Source organism: Theobroma cacao, chromosome 3 (genome assembly GCF_053813885.1).
Source record: "Theobroma cacao isolate CCN51 chromosome 3, ASM5381388v1, whole genome shotgun sequence".
NCBI lineage: Eukaryota > Viridiplantae > Streptophyta > Magnoliopsida > Malvales > Malvaceae > Theobroma > Theobroma cacao.
The window spans coordinates 16780775-16804374 of NC_142641.1; the positions used below are offsets into that span (position 1 = coordinate 16780775).

The 23600-nt window shown below is 33.0% G+C and overlaps 2 long non-coding RNA genes across 2 annotated transcripts in view; both read right to left on the reverse strand.

Annotated features, from left to right (window-relative positions):
* The window catches only part of LOC148763632 (uncharacterized), an 86942-nt gene that overhangs the window by 13228 nt on the left and 50114 nt on the right, over window positions 1–23600 (reverse strand). The window contains exon 2 of the long non-coding RNA XR_016025471.1: window positions 9259–9342. This is a non-coding gene — a long non-coding RNA (uncharacterized LOC148763632). The remainder of the gene's footprint in view (window positions 1–9258; window positions 9343–23600) is intronic.
* On the reverse strand, window positions 18241–20077 carry LOC148763633 (uncharacterized). Its single transcript, XR_016025105.1, has 3 exons — window positions 19984–20077; window positions 19250–19333; window positions 18241–18392 (listed from the first exon to the last, which is right to left on the reverse strand). It is a non-coding gene; the product is annotated as an uncharacterized LOC148763633 (long non-coding RNA).

The following is a 23600-nucleotide window of genomic DNA, read 5'->3' on the forward strand; positions in this document are numbered from 1 at the left end:
AAATTTTGGTTTGACTCCAAATTGATCATCGAACTCCAAATCATCATATTAAAACATTCTGGGACTTTAATATTCTTAGTTTCATTTTAAATTCTCTATTTGATCTAGTTCGAGGCTTAAATTAACTTAATTGTACCATTTAGTACATTGTCGTCTTTTAACGATTTTTCTTTCGGGGCTTTCCAAGTATGCAAGCATATTGTCAATCATATGAATGACATGACAAGTATTTTATAAGGTCGGGCTTGACAACATTACCCCCCTTAAAATAAAATTTTGACCTCAAAATTTCATGTACTAAACTCAGAGAAAATATGGGGGTATTGTTTTCTCATCTAATGCTCGACTTCTTATGTCTTCCCCTTTATAGGGAATTTCGATTTGTTCACCTCATTTACCTCCAATTCAACTCGATTACTTCACTTATGTCTATTATTATCCTTTAAAATCTGATCAATAATAACCTTCACAATTATGATCTCTTATATCGAGACACCAAGCATGCTTCTATTACTATCATTAAGCTTGAACCATAACTCCACCTCAATCATACCAATTTCGATCACATTTTATTCTTATTTAGGTATACCAATCACTATCTTATTACTTCATTCCATATCAAACTTCTTGACTTTCATTCATTCATCCTATCCTCATACACTATTGTGTAGTTTACAATATCATTAACACGCCATACTCATTCCTGTACATATCCTCAGCGTTCGGGAAAATTAATGGCTTTAATTATTTCCACGTATTTCATGTTTACTTTGCATTTAGGAAATTTCAATCTTCTTAATCCTATTAATCCACCTCATATGGCTTAATCGTACTATAGATTATGTTCCCTTAACTATTTCTCCAAAATTCCTTCGGTCACCATAAATCGTCTTCTGATAAGATGCTTAATCGTTACATTATCTATACAACTCATCAAATATATTGAGTTCAAATCTCGAACCACTAAAACCATTATTCATTTTAGTTTGGTACATCACTACTCCACACATACATATACATGTACATTCATGAAATACCCCATACTTTGATATGGTGATAAATAAAGTTGAGCGAATGCAAATTCAAGTCAATTAAAATGTTTAAAAGTGATAAGAGACGAAAGGAGTAGTTTAGGATAAAATATTTCGCAAGTGAGAAAATAATAATAAAATAATAACAATTTTATCGGAGTAGAATTTGTGAGATAAAAGGTGATTCGGAAGTCAAGTGAGGCATAATAAGGTATTTCAGGTACCAAGGAGACAAGATAAAATTTTTAAAATATTAATATTTTGCCGGATATCGAAATCAGTCATGAAAAAGGATCATATGGTTGATCCAAGTGGGGGAGAAGATGACAAGCTCGACTCTATAAAAATATTTGTCATGACATACATGTGATGGATAGCATGTTTGCATGCTAAGAGAGTCCCGAAAAAAAATTTACAAAAGTCGATATTGTATCTAAAGGTACAACAAAGTTGAGTTAAACCTCGAACTAGATCAAATAGAGAATTTACGATGAAATTAAGAATTTAAAGTCCCAGAATGGTTTAATATGGTGATTCGGAGTTCGAGGATCAATTTGGAATCAAACCGAAATTTTCGCTATCTAGGGGCAAAACGGTCATTTGCCACCTAGGGACAAAATGAGAATTTTTAGAAAAGATTTGTGGCCCCATTTGACTTATTGGAGTAAGATTTGAGGTTTAGAAGTGAAAAATTTTAATTTCGGTATAATTTGGAGCAAAAGGGTAAAATGGTAATTTTGCCATCCGAAATCAAAAATTTAATTTTTGAAAGGATTTTGATCAAATTTAATTATTTGGAGTGTGAAATGAGTATGAGGAGTGAAAATTATGCATTATGGCAAATTTTCAATTTTTGGGGTAAAAATGTAATTTTTGAAAAGTTCAGGGGCAAAAGTGTAATTTTGAAAAATTTGCTCCACCAAAACTTTGGAAAAATCTGAAAATTTCACTTAAGACTTGGATAAGTCAAAGGGAATGCATGGTGGAAAAAGTATGACAAGTGGATGGCTAGAAAAAAAAAATAAAATATTCAAAATATGAATAAAATAATATTATTCATTAAACAATAAAAAGGCATAAAAAAATCAGCCCATAACCCATTCTTCTTCTTCAACATTCGGCCAAGCAAGAAACAAGAGAGAGAAAGGAGAAAATAAAACCCTAGCCAAGAAATTTAAAGGGAAAATAGGTGGAAATTCAAAAATCAAGAAAAAAAAGGTAACATTTCTTAAATTTGTCTTGTGCTTTACCTTTCCCATGCATTTCCCATCATTTTTCATGGTTGAATCATGTGATTTGAGGATGATTTCAATTCTGGTCATATGGGTTTAGAGAGAGAAAGTTGCTAGATAAATTTGATTTTAAGCTATGTTAGTGTTTAGTGTTTGTTTAGCATATTTATGAGTAAAACAACAAGAAAAATATTTATATTCTCCATGAATTTCTCTAAGCCGAATCTAGCCAATGGTATGTGAGGATGAGGTTGACTTTATTTTAAGAGAATTGGGTGGAAAAATGATGAATTATGAGGTTGGAAATTAAATGGGAATTTTCGGTGCAATAAATTGAAATTTTACCCACTAGGGGTAAAAGCGTAATTTATAGTCCGGACTGATAAATTGGACCAAATTCACAGTCATTGAGGTATTGTGGATATAATTGGATAATTAAAATTGAAATGGATGGAATTGGAGTCGAATTGGGGATTTTAGGAATTTACACCATGTATAGGAGAGTTAGGTCGGACACCGCAATTAAGCGATTGTCTAGACATTTCAAATCCTATCTAGTGCATACGTATGGATAAGAGCCTGAAATAATTTATGATAAATTGACACAATTTATTGAATTTTGTGTCATAGATTATGGATAGGTGGTGACTCAATTGTTTCGGGTAAGAGACTGCACCCGAGGGCGGAAGATAGGAGTATTTCTACTCCTAATACTGTGAGTAAACTTATTATCGTCTTAATTATCTAGAGTAGTTTTATACCATTGTGTGATTTTATAGAAAATGAGTTTAAATGGTAAATTGCTATATTTTAAGAGAAATTGTGATTTTATAAAATGATTTTATAAATTTTCTAGAAAATCGAATATTGGTTTTGAAAATAGAGTAATTGGAGACTGCTTGCTTGTGTTGTAAATTTATGGTTTTAAATTGAATGGCTTACGACAATATATGAGCATGAATGGGTAAACTGATTTTGGTGTTAGAATTATTTATACTGTGTATTCAGCCTTGAGAGGCTAGGTTGCGATAAATTGCCATGTCATGCTAGAATGAATTTTATTGATTGGTGGATTATATATTAATTATTTACTGCAGAGGGGGTTCCGTGGACCAGCCTATTAGAGGGGCACGGTAAACTCCATTATATTATTACCTCGAACGGAGAGGCGCGTAGGGTATCTCCTAGGGTAAAGCTTAGGGTTCACTTCACGTCAAACCACCACGTGAAGGGGAACTCAGCCAACGCCAAGGAACGGCTGTATTTTTCTCAAACTAAAAATATATTTTAAGTATATACAAAATTTTAACAGCCTTGGCGGACTCGGTTGGATGCCCTGCGCAAGGTATCACCGAGTATGAGTTTTGGCACAAGCCAAAGTTTTAAGAAATTCATAAGCCAAGTTGATTACTCGATTTATATGGATTGATTTTATTTGGTTGAAATGAACTGCAAGATAATGAAATTACGGTATGATGACTTATTTTAATTGTCTCCATTTACTCGGCTTTAGATACTTTAGATGGTATCTGTTTACTCACTGGGATTATAAAATCTCACCCCTTCTTCCTATACATTTTTCAGGCTTAGGGCAGTTTGTAGATAGTCGAGTAGGATGAGAACTAAGCTCGGAACTGCATTTTAGAAAGTAAGAGTTCACAGTCTTACATCCTCTTGGTCAATTGGAGCCCACGTGTCATTGCAGATCAAAACTTATATTTTGGTTATCTGTATTTCTATTCATACAATTTTTACTTTACTTTCATGTGCGAAAAATTATTTGCGAATATTTCTATAAAAATTTATTTTATGAGAAAATATAATATTTTATTTATTATTTTTGAATAGTACTAGTTGTCAACAATTTGCTTTCAAATGAACGTTTTAGATACTTAATTGTTTTTAAATCATTAAATATATATTTTCTGCTTACCTACTACATTTTTAGCAAGTTTTGAGATTTTTGACGAAAAATTATGAAAATACCCCTGTGAGCTCGAAAATAATATTTTATTGTTCTTATTTGAAAATGACTTATGATTTTTTTGAAATGCAAGATTTAATAATTGTTGCTCACCGGGGAGATGCAGAAGTTGATGCTAAGCCTTGCGGGGTTTCAATCGGCATTCGGGGTGAAGAATGTCTGTCGAGGCCTCGCGGCGGTTGTCACAGGCCCGATGGGGAGTTTCGGGTCGTGACAATTTAGATTGGTATCAGAGCATGGTTTAAAGATCAAAGATTTTGGTTTTAAAGCTTTGGATTTTAAAGTTTTTGATTTGAAGGTTGTTTTAAGAAATCCAAACTGATACTGCGTGGCCCCAAGTCCAGTTAAGTTAAGTTAAGTTAGGTTAGATTGAATAGAATGCATGCATCTACATATAGAAACCTACCTACTTTTGGGATATATGAATGATTAAGTAATTACTACTTGGTTGCGTATAAGTTTTGAGGTGCACTGGTGACATACACACCATGTCTAGAAGAGGTGGTAGTCTCGATACCTCTCATAGTGATAGCAAGGGATCTCTAGATTTTACGGCTAGAAGCAAATGGCACCCTGATATAGGTGATTCGGAAAGTGATCCATCCCGAATTCCTAATAACAGAATTCCTCTGAACTTAGCAGAATGGGTTCATAATAAGGAAAGCTTTGAGAGTAGCCAGAATTTTGAAAGTGAGAGTAGCTCTAATATTCTGAAAACTAAAATAGATTTCCTTTTGAAACAATCCGAAGAGTACCATAGAGAACATACGAGGAAGGCAATTGCAAGGGGAGATATTCGTCTTAGGAAGGGGATGAACGTTGTACTACATTTTCCTCCTGGTTGTGGAAGAAATGCTACACCGATAAGTGATGAGGAACGTAGGACAATACAACAAGCTTGGATTGAAGAACAAAGGAGAAAATCTCAAGAGGAAGAGGATCCATTGATGTGCCCTGATCAGGACAATGAGGAACCTAAAGATGTTTAATACTTTAGTTGAAGTTGTATTGTCATAAATCTAGGCAAGTGTTGTTTAAGGGAAAATGTAGTAGTTACCTGTGTAAAGGAGTTAGGAGTGGCTTTTATTTTGTATGACTCGAACAGAATGTAAAATAGCAGTTTAAATAATTGGATATGTATGGAAATCTTTTAGTATAACAGAGATAAATTGGTGATATAATTATTGAGGAAAGTTATAGAAGGAAGCAATAAGGTTATAAATGACATTCGGAATGGATAATGCGATTACGTTAATGATTGTAATTTAAGCATGAAGGGGATTATTCAGTGATGTTATGACACTATGAGGCAATAGTTGGGCCAAATATAACCCGATGAAGTTAAATTATGGAATATGGGGAATATAAAATTTTGATTCAGTAAGGATTGCGAGAATAAAGTGAGGAGAAAGCTGGGCTGTTTTCGTAGTTAATTATACCGAAAGTCAATAAAATTATTGGAGTATAAGACAAAGAAGATAATTGGATAGGGATGATAATAAATTTGAGGAAAATTATAGATAGTAAGCAACTTATGTGTGGAGTGGTATATGTATCATGAATTTATTACACTGTATGGAAAGGATGTTTTAAGGTGGAATTTTATGAATGTTGATAAAAGTCAAAAGATGACATGAGATGAAAGTATTAATCTGGCTTAGTGTGTATGACAAGAAAATAGAAGGTACCTATACTTATGGAACTCATGATATATATCTAGAAGGGAAACCACTGGTTGAGAATGATTGATGTGGTGACTTTGAATGCGGACAAATAGCTTTAATGAGAAAATTTCCAATAGCTACAGTACTTTAGCATTGACTGTTCAACGCTGTAATGCTCCGAATACCTCACGCTTATGATGCATGAGTAAGATGGGAGTGACACGATAATGAGCTTACAAATTGAATTTTGGTTGTTGGTCATTGTGTTTTATTATCTGGGAGTCTTAAATATTCTGGAGAATGTTTACCCAAATGAATTGAAAAACTTCTTTATTGCCTTGTATAGAGGCATATAATTAAAAGAAAAAAAATTGAAAGATTCTTGAGATGACTATATTGAGATGAAATACCAAGTAATGAAAGTGTGAAGGAAGAATTACGAGACTGGTATAGAAAATCAGTTTATATAGAATATCATTATGAGAATTTGTAATATCTGTTTTGATTCAGTAAAATGACAAGGGTTAGTAACAAATGAGGCTAATTGTGTGGCACCCTAGAAACCTATGAAGATGAGTTAGGGATTGAATGGATGAGTACGTATTTATATACCTTTAAGATTAAGTGTTTTAGGAATACATAAACATCTTTGAGAAGAGATTATAATCATACACAGCAAGTATGAAACGTAAAATTTTTAAAACTTGCTAAGAAGCCTAACGACTAAATCACAAGTTAAGGGATCACATGCTGTGAGACATAAGTTTAAGATAGATATTCCCAAGGAAATACTCAAGAGAAGTTTTACTCTGGATCTCGTTAAAGCAAGCACTAAGTTATGTGATTATAAAAAGGAAGCTGTAAGCTGAGAGTGATATTAGTATTAATATTGAAAAATACTTAAGGAGAATCTAGTTTTAAGTTTTACAATTTCAAGTACAATTTATAAATTGGTTAAGGAAGAATGATGTTATGTTCATATGAAGGAGTGGAACAAAGGATGATAGAAGTTGACCCTGAAAATGAAGTCAGATAATGAAACTTTCCTAATATATTATGAAAATTGGAATTCGAAAATGCTTAAGGCATACATGATTCAAATGGGTTCGAGTCTTAAGTGACAAATCAATATCGTAATGCAAGAAAGATACAAGGTAATATAGAGGCATGAAAGATGATTAAGGACAAAAAGATGACTCTTAGGAATTGTGGTATTGCATGAGATCCAATGATCAAGTTGAGATAAATCTTTGAGGCATCAATAGGATTATAAAGCATATATGCATAATGGATTATAATTCAATGGAGATGACATTGTGATGAATGATATATAGTATAAGGAAACTCAAACATATGGTTGGAAATGATATGAATGATATGAAGTTATACACAAGTATAATAAGAAGGTTGACATGCACTATAAGAGTTATTATATTGAAACTAGGATTGGGATACGGATGAAAAAAGGGGGAATGTAGTCCAAGGCATGTGAACACATGGATTCCTATATATAAAGAGAGATGTTGACATTTGAAAATGCATGTATCTATGTATATATGAAATTGATAATTTTACTAACTAAAGTGAAGAATGAATCTCAGTAATTGGGAGATTTTGAAATAGTGTCCAGAGAAGTCAGTGAGCTAAAGTGTTAACGGACATGCAATGAATGATTAAAGTTATGAGTGACTTTGAAGGTAAACCTTGGATTGTTTAAGTTCTTAATGGAACTCTATTAAAGGAAGTGTATAGACCAGTATAACATGGATGAATCAAGATTGAGAAATTTGGTACGGAGCGAATTAATAAAATGATGATTAGGTATACATAAGTAAGTATGATATGTGATCGAAATCAGTATAATTGAGGTGAAGTTGTCACGACCCGGAACTCCCATCGAGCCCGTGACAACCGCCGCGATGTTTCGATCGACATTCATTACCCGGAATGTCAACCGAAACCCCGCAAGGCTTTAATATTAGCTTCTCATTTCCCCTGTGGGTAACTGTTTCCAAATACCACATTCTAAAAGATTTTAAACTGTTTCCAACTTAAACAAATAAAATAATAATTTTCGTCTCACAGGGGTATATTGGTCATTTTTTCCAAAAATCTCAAAATCATCTAAAAATATAGTATGTAAGTGGAAAACACATATTTCATAATCAAAAATAATTTTGGATGTCTAAAACATTCGTTTAAAATGGAATTATGACTGTTATAATAAAATAAAAATATTAAATAAAATATTCAATTTTCACATAAAAAGATATTTTAAGAACACTGTATAAATAATTTTTATAGCGTAAAAGCAAAATAAATTCTTACATACCATAATACAGATAACCAAAGTATAGAATTTAATTTACAGTGACACGTGGGCCCACGAATGACCAAAAGTATAAAAAGAAATGAACCTACAGTCTTTGGATGTGGCAAGTTCAACTGTAATCCTCGCCGATATCAGTTATCTACAATCTATTCTGAGCCTGAAATGGGTGGAAATGAGGGTGGTGAGATTATAAAATCCCAGTGAGTAAACAAACATCACTCAAAATATCTAAAGTCGAGTAAAAGGAGACTATTAAAACATTTCATCAAACTGTAATTTATCATCTTTCAACTTATTTCAACCAAATGAAATCAATTTATTTAAAGCAAGTAATCAGTATGGCTTATGAATTTCTTAAAAAGCTTGGCTCATGCCAAAAATTATTATCATACTCAGTTATTTGGGATACCTTGGCCGAGGGCTATCCCAACTGAGTCCGCCAAGGCTATTAGAAAGTCATGTTTTTATTTTGAAAACATAGCCATTCCTTGACGTTGGCCGAGTTCCCCTTCACGAGGTGGTTTGGCGTGAAGTGAACTCTAAAAGTTATACCTCAGGAGTTACCCTACTCGCCTCTCCAACCGAGGTAAAAATATAACAGGATTCCGTGCCCCTCTAATAGGCTAGTCCACAGAATCCAGCCCACTGCAGCAGGTCAAACCCACCATACAATAAAATTTTGACAGCATGACAGGGCTAATATATTACTACCCAGCCTGCAAGGGTAAAATAAAGCAATTCATATAATTCATAAAAACACAGCCCAGCCAGTCATGCCAATACAATAACATAAGCCATTAATTCAATTTTAAATTTACAACATATCAGTGGTCTCCAATTACTCTATTTTTCAAAATCGTTATTTCGTTTCAAGACAATTTATAAAATATTTTCATTTAAACTCATTTTGTTTACAAAACATAAAAATTTACCATTTGAACTCATTTTCATAAAATTCACCAAAACCGAATAAAAACATACTTTAGATAATTAAAATGATGGTAAGGTTACTCACCGTGTCTAGAGTGAGGATTTTCGAAATACTCAGACTATTGGTCCTCGGGTGCAATTTCCTTGCCTTTATCAGAGGACTCACCACCTTGACATAGTACAAAATCGAGAAATTCACCACATTGGTACTAAATTGAAATTAAACTAATTTAGACTACTAATGCTTGATATGGAATGCAAAAATGTCTAAATTTTTGCCAAAATGCGGTGTTAGCCTATTTCGGTCTTTTACCCGATAAATTGATATACGCGTCCGTTTAAACTCCAAATTAATTTTTTTCAGTTTCTATACCTCAATTGCACCCAAATTGACTTAATGTCCCTCAGTGTGGTGCAAATTATCAGTCCCGATAACAAATTACGAAAATACCCCTAGTGGGTAAAAATTTGTATTTTTGCTCCGAAAATTTCCATTATTTTTCTAGGCTCATAATTCATCATTATTCATCATAATTCCTCAAATAACCATCAAGATCAGCAGCCAATATTCCCCTAGAAAATTCAGCATAATGGGTTTCAATGGGAGAAAATTATATTTCTAGCTTATTTTTGCTATATTTCAATATAACTTAACTAAAATCACTTAATTCAATTAAAATCAACCAAAAATCAAGCTCAAAACTCATCCATGGAGGTTTGGCCAGCATGGGTGTCCATACCCACTTTCTAATTTTGCATGGAAATGAGAAAAAAATGCATGGGTAGTGAAAATCACAAGGAAAATCAATGAAATTTACCTTTTTAATGCTTGATTTCTTGATTTCTCTTGATTTTCTCCAAATTTTTCAGGTAGGATTCTTGTTTTTTTTTTTCCCCTTTTCTCCCCTGGTTTGGACAGCTGAAGAAGATGAGAATTCCGGAATTTTTACCTTTTTAAAGGCTAAAATAATATAATATTATTTTATTCATTTTTTTAATGTTTTATTAATTCCTTAAATTCTAGCCATCCATTTGTTTCCAAATTTTCACCATACACTTGTCCCAAATATCCATAGCTTAGGTAAAATTCTCAGACTTATCCAAAGTCTTGGTGGAGTAATTTTTGAAATTTACACTTTTACCCCCGTAAAAGTCAAAAATTACATTTTTGCCCCAAAAATTGAAAAATTGCCCATAGACATATTTTTCATCCCTTATACTCATACCATTCTCCAATTTGTCAAATTTGATCTAAATTCTCTCAAAATCTCAAATTTTGTCCGCGAGTGGCAAAATTACGATTTTGCCCCTACACTCTAGAAATCACTGGAATTAAACTTTTTCACTGCCAAACCCTCAAATTATACTCCAATACTCAAATCATACTCCAATAAGTCAAATGGGGCTAAAAAAATTCTTTTCTAAAAATTCCCATTGTGTCCTTGGGTGGCAAATGACCATTTTGCCCCTGGACAGTAAAAATTCTAGTTTGACTTCAAATTGATCCTCGAACTCCAAATCACCATATTAAACCATTCTGGGACTTTAATATTCTTAATTTCATTTTAAATTCTCTATTTGATCTAGTTCGAGACTTAAATTAACTTAATTGTACCATTTGGTACATTGTCGTCTTTTAACGATTTTTCTTTCAGGGCTTTCCAAGTATGCAAGCATATTGTCAATCATATGAATGACATGGAAAGTATTTTATAAGGTCGGGCTTGACAGAAGTTATGGTTCAAATTTAATAATGGTGATAAAGGCATGCTTAGTGTCTCGATACAAGAGATCATGGTTGTGAAAAGTATTACTGATCCAGTTCCGAAAGATGATAAGTGCCATAAATAAAGCATTTAATTGAACTGAAGGTGAACGAGGTGAATAAATTGAATGTCCCTATAGAATGAACAAGGAGTAGGATCATAAAAGGAGATTGATAATGCAACATCGACGGGAATTCGAGGACGAATTCTATTTAAGTGGGGGAGATTGAAATACCCCATACTTTGATATGGTGATAAATAAAGTTGAGCGAATGCAAATTGAAGTCAATTAAAATGTTTAAAAGTGATAAGAGACGAAAGGAGTAGTTTAGGATAAAATATTTCGCAAGTGAGAAAATAATAATAAAATAATAACAATTTTATCGGAGGAGAATTTGTGAGATAAAAGGTGATTCGGGAGTCAAGTGAGGCATAATAAGGTATTTCAGGTACCAAGGAGACAAGATAAAATTTTTAAAATATTAATATTTTACCGGATATCGAAATCAGTCATGAAAAAGGATCATATGGTTGATCCAAGTGGGGGAGAAGATGACAAGCTCGACTCTATAAAAATATTTGTCATGACATACATGTGATGGATAGCATGTTTGCATGCTAAGAGAGTCCCGAAAAAAAATTTACAAAAGTCGGTATTGTATCTAAAGGTACAACAAAGTTGAGTTAAACCTCGAACTAGATCAAATAGAGAATTTACGATGAAATTAAGAATTTTAAAGTCCCAGAATGGTTTAATATGGTGATTCGGAGTTCGAGTATCAATTTGGAATCAAACCGAAATTTTAGCTATCTAGGGGCAAAATGGTCATTTGCCACCTAGGGACAAAATGGGAATTTTTAGAAAAGATTTGTGGCCCCATTTGACTTATTGGAGTAAGATTTGAGGTTTAGAAGTGAAAAATTTTAATTTCGGTATAATTTGGAGTAAAAGGGTAAAATGGTAATTTTGCCATCCGAAATCAAAAATTTAATTTTTGAAAGGATTTTGATCAAATTTAATTATTTGGAGTGTGAAATGAGTATGAGGAGTGAAAATTATGAATTATGGCAAATTTTCAATTTTTTGGGTAAAAATGTAATTTTTGAAAAGTTCAGGGGCAAAAGTGTAATTTTGAAAAATTTGCTCCACCAAAACTTTGGAAAAATCTGAAAATTTCACTTAAGACTTGGATAAGTCAAAGGGAATGCATGGTGGAAAAAGTAGGACAAGTGGATGGCTAGAAAAAAAATTAATAAAATATTCAAAATATGAATAAAATAATATTATTCATTAAACAATAAAAAGGCATAAAAAAATCAGCCCATAACCCATTCTTCTTCTTCAACATTCGGCCAAGCAAGAAACAAGAGAGAGAAAGGAGAAAATAAAACCCTAGCCAAGAAATTTAAAGGGAAAATAGGTGGAAATTCAAAAATCAAGAAAAAAAAGGTAACATTTCTTAAATTTGTCTTGTGCTTTACCTTTCCCATGCATTTCCCATCATTTTTCATGGTTGAATCATGTGATTTGAGGATGATTTCAATTCTGGTCATATGGGTTTAGAGAGAGAAAGTTGCTAGATAAATTTGATTTTAAGCTATGTTAGTGTTTAGTGTTTGTTTAGCATATTTATGAGTAAAACAACAAGAAAAATATTTATATTCTCCATGAATTTCTTTAAGCCGAATCTAGCCAATGGTATGTGAGGATGAGGTTGACTTTATTTTAAGAGAATTGGGTGGAAAAATGATGAATTATGAGGTTGGAAATTAAATGGGAATTTTCGGTGCAATAAATTGAAATTTTACCCACTAGGGGTAAAAGCGTAATTTATAGTCCGGACTGATAAATTGGACCAAATTCACAGTCATTGAGGTATTGTGGATATAATTGGATAATTAAAATTGAAATGGATGGAATTGGAGTCGAATTGGGGATTTTAGGAATTTACACCATGTATAGGAGAGTTAGGTCGGACACCGCAATTAAGCGATTGTCTAGACATTTCAAATCCTATCTAGTGCATACGTATGGATAAGAGCCTGAAATAATTTATGATAAATTGACACAATTTATTGAATTTTGTGTCATAGATTATGGATAGGTGGTGACTCAATTGTTTCGGGTAAGAGACTGCACCCGAGGGCGGAAGATAGGAGTATTTCTACTCCTAATACTGTGAGTAAACTTATTATCGTCTTAATTATCTAGAGTAGTTTTATACCATTGTGTGATTTTATAGAAAATGAGTTTAAATGGTAAATTGCTATATTTTAAGAGAAATTGTGATTTTATAAAATGATTTTATAAATTTTCTGGAAAATCGAATATTGGTTTTGAAAATAGAGTAATTGGAGACTGCCTGCTTGTGTTGTAAATTTATGGTTTTAAATTGAATGGCTTACGACAATATATGAGCATGAATGGGTAAACTGATTTTGGTGTTAGAATTATTTATACTGTGTATTCAGCCTTGAGAGGCTAGGTTGCGATAAATTGCCATGTCATACTAGAATGAATTTTATTGATTGGTGGATTATATATTAATTATTTACTGCAGAGGGGGTTCCATGGACCAGCCTATTAGAGGGGCACGGTAAACTCCATTATATTATTACCTCGAATGGAGAGGCGCGTAGGGTATCTCCTAGGGTAAAGCTTAGGGTTCACTTCACGCCAAACCACCACGTGAAGGGGAACTTAGCCAACGCCAAGGAACGGCTATATTTTTCTCAAACTAAAAATATATTTTAAGTATATACAAAATTTTAACAGCCTTGGTGGACTCGGTTGGATGCCCTGTGCAAGGTATCACCGAATATGAGTTTTGGCACGAGCCAAAGTTTTAAGAAATTCATAAGCCAAGTTGATTACTCGATTTATATGGATTGATTTTATTTAGTTGAAATGAACTGCAAGGTAATGAAATTACGGTATGATGACTTATTTTAATTGTCTCCATTTACTCGGCTTTAGATACTTTAGATGGTATCTGTTTACTCACTGGGATTATAAAATCTCACCCCTTCTTCCTATACATTTTTCAGGCTTAGGACAGTTTGTAGATAGTCGAGTAGGACGAGAACTAAGCTCGGAACTGCATTATAGAAAGTAAGAGTTCACAGTCTTACATCCTCTTGGTCAATTGGAGCCCGCGTGTCATTGCAGATCAAAACTTATATTTTGGTTATCTGTATTTCTATTCATACAATTTTTACTTTACTTTCATGTGCGAAAAATTATTTATGAATATTTCTATAAAAATTTATTTTATGAGAAAATAGAATATTTTATTTATTATTTTTGAATAGTACTAGTTGTCAACAATTTGCTTTCAAATGAACGTTTTAGATACTTAATTGTTTTTAAATCATTAAATATATATTTTCTGCTTACCTACTACATTTTTAGCAAGTTTTGAGATTTTTGATGAAAAATTATGAAAATACCCCTGTGAGCCAGAAAATAATATTTTATTGTTCTTATTTGAAAATAACTTATGATTTTTTTGAAATGCGAGATTTAATAATTGTTGCTCACCGGGGAGATGCAGAAGTTGATGCTAAGCCTTGCGGGGTTTCAATCGGCATTCGGGGTGAAGAATGTCTGTCGAGGCCTCGCGGTGGTTGTCACAGGCCCGATGGGGAGTTCCGGGTCGTGGCAATTCAAATGTCTATATTCCTCATTATGTATACGAGTCTCTATTTTCAAATGCCTTCAAACTAATTTCTCTTAATTCATTCCCATCCACAATCAAGACTCAATAGAATAATCTTCATAATTCATACAAATTCTCATCATGCCTGTGCATAGTTCCTCATCATTTATATAATTATATTCTCTTCTTCTCATTTCCAATTATATGCTTAAGTTTCCTTGTACTGTATATCATTGCATCACAATGTCATCTCCATTGAATTATAATCTATTATGCGTGTATGTTTTATAATCCCATTTGTATCTCAAAAATTTATCTTGACTTGATCATTGCATCTGATGCAATACTATAATTCCTAAAAGTCATCCTTATTCCTCGATTATCCTTCATGTCTCCTATATATATTGTATCCTTATTGCATTTCGATATTGATTTGTCACTTAAAACTCAAATTCATTTGAATCATGTATGCCTCACGCATTTTCGAATTCCAATTCCCATAATATATTAAGAAAGTTTCATTATCTGACTCCATTATCAGGGTTAACTTGTATCATCCTTTATTCCACTCTTTCATATGAATATAACATCATTCTTCCTTAACTAATTTACAAATTGTACTTGAAATTACAAGACTTGAAACTAAATTCTCCTCAAGTACTTTTTAATGTTAATACTTATACCACTCTCAACTTATAACTTCCTTTTTATAACTACATAACTTAGTGCTTGCTTCCACAAGATCCATGGCAGAACTTCTCTTGAGTATTTCCTTAGGGATATTTATTTTAAATTTATGTCTCACAACATATGATCATTTAACCCGTAACTTAGCCATTTGGCTCCTTAGCAAGTTTCAAAGTCACGCATCTTATGCTCATCATGTATAACTTATCTTTCTCAAGGGCGTTTAAACATTCTTGAAACACTTAATAACTTATTTACTCTTTTATACACCAAGTATATCATTTCCATAAAGGCATGCCCAACTACTCATGCTTCAATTTATCTCCATGGGTTTCTAGCATGTCACCTAGTTTACTTGTGTTGTTACTAATCCTTTCCTTTCAACAAGGTCAAGACAAGATCAGTATATTCTCATAACAATATTCTATATAAACTCATTTGCTATATCATTATTGAAATCTTTATTTACATTTTCCTCACTTGGTATTGACATCTCTTATCAGTATCTCATACATTCATCTAACCTTTCGCTCGCTTCCTTTTTAGTCTTTAACAAGACTTAATCTCTTGTCTTCTTTATTTCTTAAGATTTGACTTCAGTCATCATATTATTCATCTTAACACTCCACATGTTAATTTATTTTTATGTAGCCATCTCAAAAATTCTCAAACTTTTCTTTCTCTTACATGCCAATATATATAAGGCAATAAAAAAACAACTTTGCAATTTCACTCATCATCTTTATCTTAATACCTCCCAATGCACTTAAGACTCCAAACAACAAAGCTTAGCATGAAAACCAATGACCATTCTTCAACTCGTGAGTTTAATCTTCATGCCACTCTCAATTTGCTCTTGCTTTCTAGCCATTAGGGGTTCTTAGCGTGACAGCGTTTAATAGTCAGAACTGTGGCGTTGCAACGGTTTGAATTCACTTTATCTTAGCAACTCTTGCACCTTTAAAGCTACTACCTCAATTATTCACAATCGTGTGGCTTCCCTTCAAGTCTATACCACAATTAGCAAGACTAACTTTCTATCACAAGTGTACGATCAAAACATTGATTTAACGTATTTATTTTGCCACTAGCATTCATATATCTTTACCATAACATTTAATACAAGTTTGCTCAAGCAAAAATCTCCAAATTTATTCATAGCTACATGTATCTCAAATTGCTCATCACTTATCATCAGTCAATAAATCCCACTTGAAAATACCCTTTCCATATTTTATAGTGATTTCACCATATAACATCACTGCACTATGTTCCTCCATTCTACTATCACTCATACTCCATAGAAATTAATTAAAAGATTTACGTACCTTAACTAATGCTAATTCCATTTAATCATATCTAAATACTTCAAACTTGTAAATTACAATTCCAAATGTATGTCCATATACTGATAATCTTTATATATTTCATGATCATGAAAACTATAACTTACAAACTAGCTTTCTATCATATGTACTTTATTAGAGCACTAATTTCAACATATTTAATCTACCCTTGGTGGTATGTCAAAATCATCCCTGTCTCGGTTGCAATCTAGAGGAATCTCTCCTCTGCATATCCGTATGAGCTGGTGGAGATGGAGCAGCTACCGTAGCCCATCCTAACTGTGGGCAATCTCTCCTAATGTGACCCAGTTGATCACAACGAAAACATCGTGCAGGCCCTCTGCACGGCCCAACATGATAATTCCCACAATTTTCTGCATCTACGTGAACTTCCTGAAATAGAGGAGTCTTTGCCCCTGTTTGATGGCTGACTAGAAGATACACTTAGATTTCTCTTTTTTGCTAACTCAGCTCGCAGACTTTTATTTTCATTCGCAAGCTTCTCAGCTCTTAAAGCCATTCACACCACCTCTTTAGCCACGGTTGCGTCTGACTCACCCATAAAAGAAACATAACTTTGTTGCCTAGCCTCTTTAAGCTTCTTAGAATCAGAAAAATCCAGCACTGGTGGTGGGATAGGAGGTGGGGATGGTGGTACTGAAGGAGCAGCAAGAGGAACTGTAGGAAGAGCTTGACCAGCCTGAGCCTGGCCAACAATAGTAGTAAAGAAGGCTGTTAATGCCTGAATTACCTCAAGAGGCATAGTAGGAATACTAGTAAGTGGCAGAGGAAGTGGAGGATGTGGAGGAGTCTCGATTTGTTCAGCAGCAGGTGCTGCCCGAATGGTGGATGCAGTCGATTCCTCCTCTATTGCACCTAACTGACGACGTTGTAAACGACCTCTTCCCCTCCCAACTGATCAAGTGAAAGGTGGTTGTTCGTGTTGAGGAGACATAATAATCTATAAGAGGGAACAAAGTGAGTTTAGGCAACCTTAGGCTTTATATGCTTATGCATGTATTTTATTCAACCTAACCTAACTTAACTCGGGGCCACACTGACACTGTAAATTTTTAAAACAGCTTTAAAATAACTTTAAACCCTAAAACGCTAATCTTTAAAACAAAAAGCTCTGATACTAACTTAATTGTCACGACCCGGAACTCCCATCGAGCCCGTGACAACCGCCGCGACGTCTCTATCGACATTCATTACCCGGAATGTCAACCGAAACCCCGCAAGGCTTTAATATCAGCTTCTCACTTCCCCTGTGGGTAACTATTTCCAAATACCACATTCTAAAAGATTTTAAACTGTTTTCAACTTAAACAAATAAAATAATAATTTCCATCTCACAGGGGTATTTTGGTCATTTATCCCAAAAATCTCAAAATCATCTAAAAATATAGTATGTAAGTGGAAAACACATATTTCATAATAAAAAATAATTTGGATGTCTAAAACATTCGTTTAAAATGGAATTATGACTATTATAATAAAATAAAAATATTAAATAAAATATTCAATTTTCACATAAAAAGATATTTTAAGAACACTGCATAAATAATTTTTATAACGTAAATGCAAAGTAAATTCTTACATACCGTAATACAGATAACCAAAGTATAGAATTTAATTTACAGTGACACGTGGGCCCACGAATGACCAAAAGTATCAAAAGAAATGAACCTACAGTCTTTGGATGTGGCAAGTTCAACTGTAATCCTCGCCGATATCAGTTATCTACAATCTATTCTGAGCCTGAAATGGGTGAAAATGAGGGTGGTGAGATTATAAAATCTCAATGAGTAAACAAACATCACTCAAATTATCTAAAGTCGAGTAAAATGAGACTATTAAAATATTTCATCAAACTGTGATTTATCATCCTTCAACTTATTTCAACCAAATGAAATCAATTTATTTAAAGCAAGTAATTAGTATGGCTTATGAATTTCTTAAAAAGCTTGGCTCATGCCAAAAATTATTATCATACTCAGTTATTTGGGATACCTTGGCCGAAGGCTATCCCAACTGAGTCCGCCAAGGCTATTAGAAAGTCATGTTTTTATTTTGAAAACATAGTCATTCCTTGGCATTGGCCGAGTTCCCCTTCACGTGGTGGTTTGGCGTGAAGTGAACTCTAAAAGTTATACCTCGGAGTTACCCTACTCACCTCTCCAACCGAGGTAAAAATATAACAGGATTCTGTGCCCCTCTAATAGGCTAGTCCACAGAACCCAGCCCACTACAGCAGGTCAAACCCACCATACAATAAAATTTTGACAGCATGACAGGGCTAATATATTACTTCCCAGCCTGCAAGGGTAAAATAAAGCAATTCATACAATTCATAAAAAACACAGCCCAGCCAGTCATGCCAATACAATAACATAAGCCATTAATTTAATTTTAAATTTATAACATATCAGTGGTCTCCAATTACTCTATTTTCAAAATTGTTATTTCGTTTCAAGATAATTTATAAAATATTTTCATTTAAACTCATTTTGTTTACAAAACATAAAAATTTACCATTTGAACTCATTTTCATAAAATTCACCAAAACCGAATAAAAACATACTTTAGATAATTAAAATGATGGTAAGGTTACTCACTGTGTCTAGAGTGGGGATTTTTGAAATACTCAGACTACTGGTCCTCGGGTGCAATTCCCTTGCCTTTATCGGAGGACTCACCACCTTGACACAGTACAAAATCGAGAAATTCACCCACATTGGTACTAAATTGAAATTAAACTAATTTAGACTACTAATGCTTGATATGGAATGCAAAAATGTCTAAATTTTTGCCTAAATGCAGTGTTAGCCTATTTCGATCTTTTACTCGATAAATCGATATACGCATCCGTTTAAACTCCAAATTAATTTTTTTCAGTTTCTATACCTCAATTGCACCCAAATTGACTTAATGTCCCTCAGTGTGGTGCAAATTATCAGTCCCGATAGCAAATTACGAAAATACCCCTAGTGGGTAAAAATTTATATTTTTACTTCGAAAATTCCCATTATTTTTCTAGGCTCATAATTCATCATTATTCATCATAATTTCTGAAATAAACATCAAGATCAGCAGCCAATATTCCCCTAGAAAATTTGGCATAATGGGTTTCAATGGGAGAAAATTATATCTCTAGCTTATTTTTGCTATATTTCAATATAACTTAACTAAAATCACTTAATTCAATTATAATCAACCAAAAATCAAGCTCAAAACTCATCCATGGAGGTTTGGCCAGCATGGGTGTCCATACCCACTTTCTAATTTTGCATGGAAATGAGAAAAAAATGCATGGGTAGTGAAAATCACAAGGAAAATCAATGAAATTTACCTTTTCAATGCTTGATTTCTTGATTTCTCTTGATTTTTCCCAAATTTTCAGGTAGGGTTCTTATTTGTTTTTTTCCCCCTTTTCTCCCCTGGTTTGGACAGCTGAAGAAGATGAGAATTCTGGAATTTTTTACCTTTTTAAAGGCTAAATTAATATAATATTATTTTATTCATTTTTTAATGTTTTATTAATTCCTTAAATTCTAGCCATCCATTTGTTTCCAAATTTTCACCATACACTTGTCCCGCATATCCATAGCTTAGATAAAATTCTCAGACTTATCCAAAGTCTTGGTGGAGTAATTTTTGAAATTTACACTTTTGCCCCCCCTAAAGTTAAAAATTACATTTTTGCCCCAAAAACTGAAAAATTGCCCATAGACATATTTTTCATCCCTTATACTCATACCATTCTCCAATTTGTCAAATTTGATCTAAATTCTCTCAAAATCTCAAATTTTGTCCGCAAGTGGTAAAATTACGATTTCGCCCCTACACTCTAAAAATCACCGAAATTATACTTTTCCACTGCCAAACCCTCAAATTATACTCCAATACTCAAATCGTACTCCAATAAATGAAATGGGGCCAAAAAAATTCTTTTCTAAAAATTCCCATTATGTCCTTGGGTGGCAAATGACCATTTTGCCCTTGGACAGTAAAAATTTTGGTTTGACTCCAAATTGATCCTCGAACTCCAAATCATCATATTAAACCATTCTGGGACTTTAATATTCTTAATTTCATTTTAAATTCTCTATTTGATCTAATTCGAGGCTTAAATTAACTTAATTGTACCATTTAGTACATTGTTGTCTTTTAACGATTTTTCTTTCGGGGCTTTCCAAGTATGCAAGCATATTGTCAATCAGATGAATGACATGACAAGTATTTTATAAGGTCGGGCTTGACAAGAGTAATCTTCACTAAGATCATATCTTAATAAGAGTACTTCATACTATATAGCTTGTATGATCTTATATTTGAATTCTCTGAACATTTCAAGGTTTCAAATTTTATTACTTTAAGTATACAAGACAAAATCTCAATTTGATCTTGTGTAAACTTAATTAATTAGGAACATTTTCCATAACATTTTATGTTCAATGGTTCGTATACATCTATATGTATAAGGCCTTTTGAACATATCAAGCTATTCACTTTTGCATGAAAATTGATTTGGTCATATAAGAATTACTAGCTCCTTTCTGATTCCCAATCAAAAGGATCTAAGTATCTTCATACTCTAATTCTTACTTCAATGACCATGACACAAATGCCATAATTGAGATCATATGTGATCAGTTTTCTTGACATTTATATTGAGCATTGACTTACAACTATTGTTTTGTGCTTTATGCCATTACTTAAATGCATTCAACATCTAGGATTGAATACTTATGATGTTAATACATTAGTAATAACTTCTATCTCAATCATAAACTTTGGAAAAATAGAAGCTTCTATAAGTTTCTTCTATAGGTTTCTTCTTCGTTAACTCTATCAAGGAAATAATTTTTTTTAGTCCCTCATTTGTCCATCTTTACCATAAAGATGTTTGAGAACATTTCCCAGTTAGTGCCATTATCATGGTTGTCTTCCCAATTCATAATTAAGGCAATGTAAATTCCATCTCATGGAAGCTCATTCCTAATTATGAATTGTATTTGGTAGAGATTGTGCAACGAACAACCTTTTGCTTGAGAACATTTCTCAAGGTTTGGTACCTTTAAAAAGGGTTTGGTCTAGTGAGTTTGATTTGCATTCAAGATGCACCATAGTGACAGATTATTAGCCATGTATATAAATTATATTTAAATAGATCAAATAAAGCAATAAGTAAATATCATGCATAAACTATTTAAAAGAAGGTTTTAAAATTTTAAATAGTTCTTCCACTATTTTCTACAAGATGATAACCCTCCATATCACCTCGAGAGATCTCTACTAGGATTCTCTTAGTGGGTGAGGATCCCATCCATCTAGTCATGGCTTTAAGTGTGCTCAACAAACCATGATAGGTGGATTAGGTAGGTATTGAGCTTACCAATTATATCTTTATACAACTCCTAGATTAGCTAGGTAACAACACATTACCTATACATATCATATATGTTTCATCTAGCCTTTGCCTCTAGTTTCCATAATAATCAAGTTTCCAAGCATTTGGATTTTATGAAACTAGTTGAGTAAGAACCACCAATATCTCAAACATACTCGTGTAAAAGTGTGACCTTGAGTGTACTCAACAAGTCTCTGATTAAAAGAGCAGCTGGGTTATCTTGCTATATGGTGGAAGGCAACTTGCTCATGCGTGGCATGTGACCCAATATATAATGAGGGACTTTCTTTTCACCTTATTAAAGTCTTATCTTTGCATGCATAGCATTTATTAAATCACATAAAATATGTCAAACCCTGCTTTGTAAAATAATTATGATGTTATTCACATGCTCGATAGAATGTTTGTATATTAAGGAAGCCCGAGAAATCGACAAAAGACGGTATTGCCCCTAGAGGTGCTGTGAAGTTGATTTATACCTCAAGCTAGTTCAAATGAAAAATTTAAAAGGGATTTGAGAGTTCTGAAATCCCAAAATCTACTTGGAATGGTGATTCAGAGTTCGAGGATCAATTTGGAATCAATCAGGAAATTTGACCGGTTATGGGGTAAAATGGTCATTTTGCAATTTGAGGACAAAATGGGAATTTTTTTTTTTAAAAGATTTTCTTAGACCCATTTGGCATATTTGAGTATGATATGAGTATTGAAGTACAATTGGAAGATTTAGCAGTGAAAATATATGAATTTTTTATATTTTTGGCGTATAGGGGTAAAATGGTAATTTTGCCATCCGAGGATGAAATTGATATTTTCGAGAGAATTTAGATCAAATTTGATTACATGGAGCACGATATGAGTATAAGGAGTGAAAATTTTGCATTTTGGTAATTTTCCAATTTTTGGGGCAAAAATGTAATTTTTCACTTTTACGGGGGCAAAAGTGTAATTTTTAAAAATTTGCTCCACCAAAACTTTGGAAAAGTCTAGAAATTTCATGGAAGACATGGATAAGTGAATAGGATTGAGTGGTAGAAAAAAAAAGTCAAACAAATGGCTAGAAAAAATAAAATAATAAAATATTCAAAAGGTAAATAAAATAATAATATTTTATTAAGCCTATTAAAAGGCTTGAAAGTTCCAGAATTTTTCATTGGGAGGGTCAGCCAAAACCAGCAGGAGAGAGAGAGAAATAAGAACAAACCCTAGAGTGAGAAAATTCAAAGAAAAAGTGTGATTTTTCAAGAAATCAAGTGTTTAAAGGTATGATTTTTCAAGCTTAGCTTAAGATTTATCATTTCCATGCATTTCTCCTTATTTTCTATGGTTAAATTTTGTGTTTTGATGATGGATTCAAATCTGATCATATGGGTTTAGAGAGAGAAAGTTGTTAGATTAATTTGATTTTAAACTATGTTAGTGTTTAGTGTTAGTTTAGCATGTTTATGAGTAAAACAACAAGAAAAATATTCATTTTCTCCATGAATTTCTCTAGGCCGAATCTAGCCAATGGTGTGTGAGGATGAGGTTGACTTTATTTTAAGAGAATTAGATGG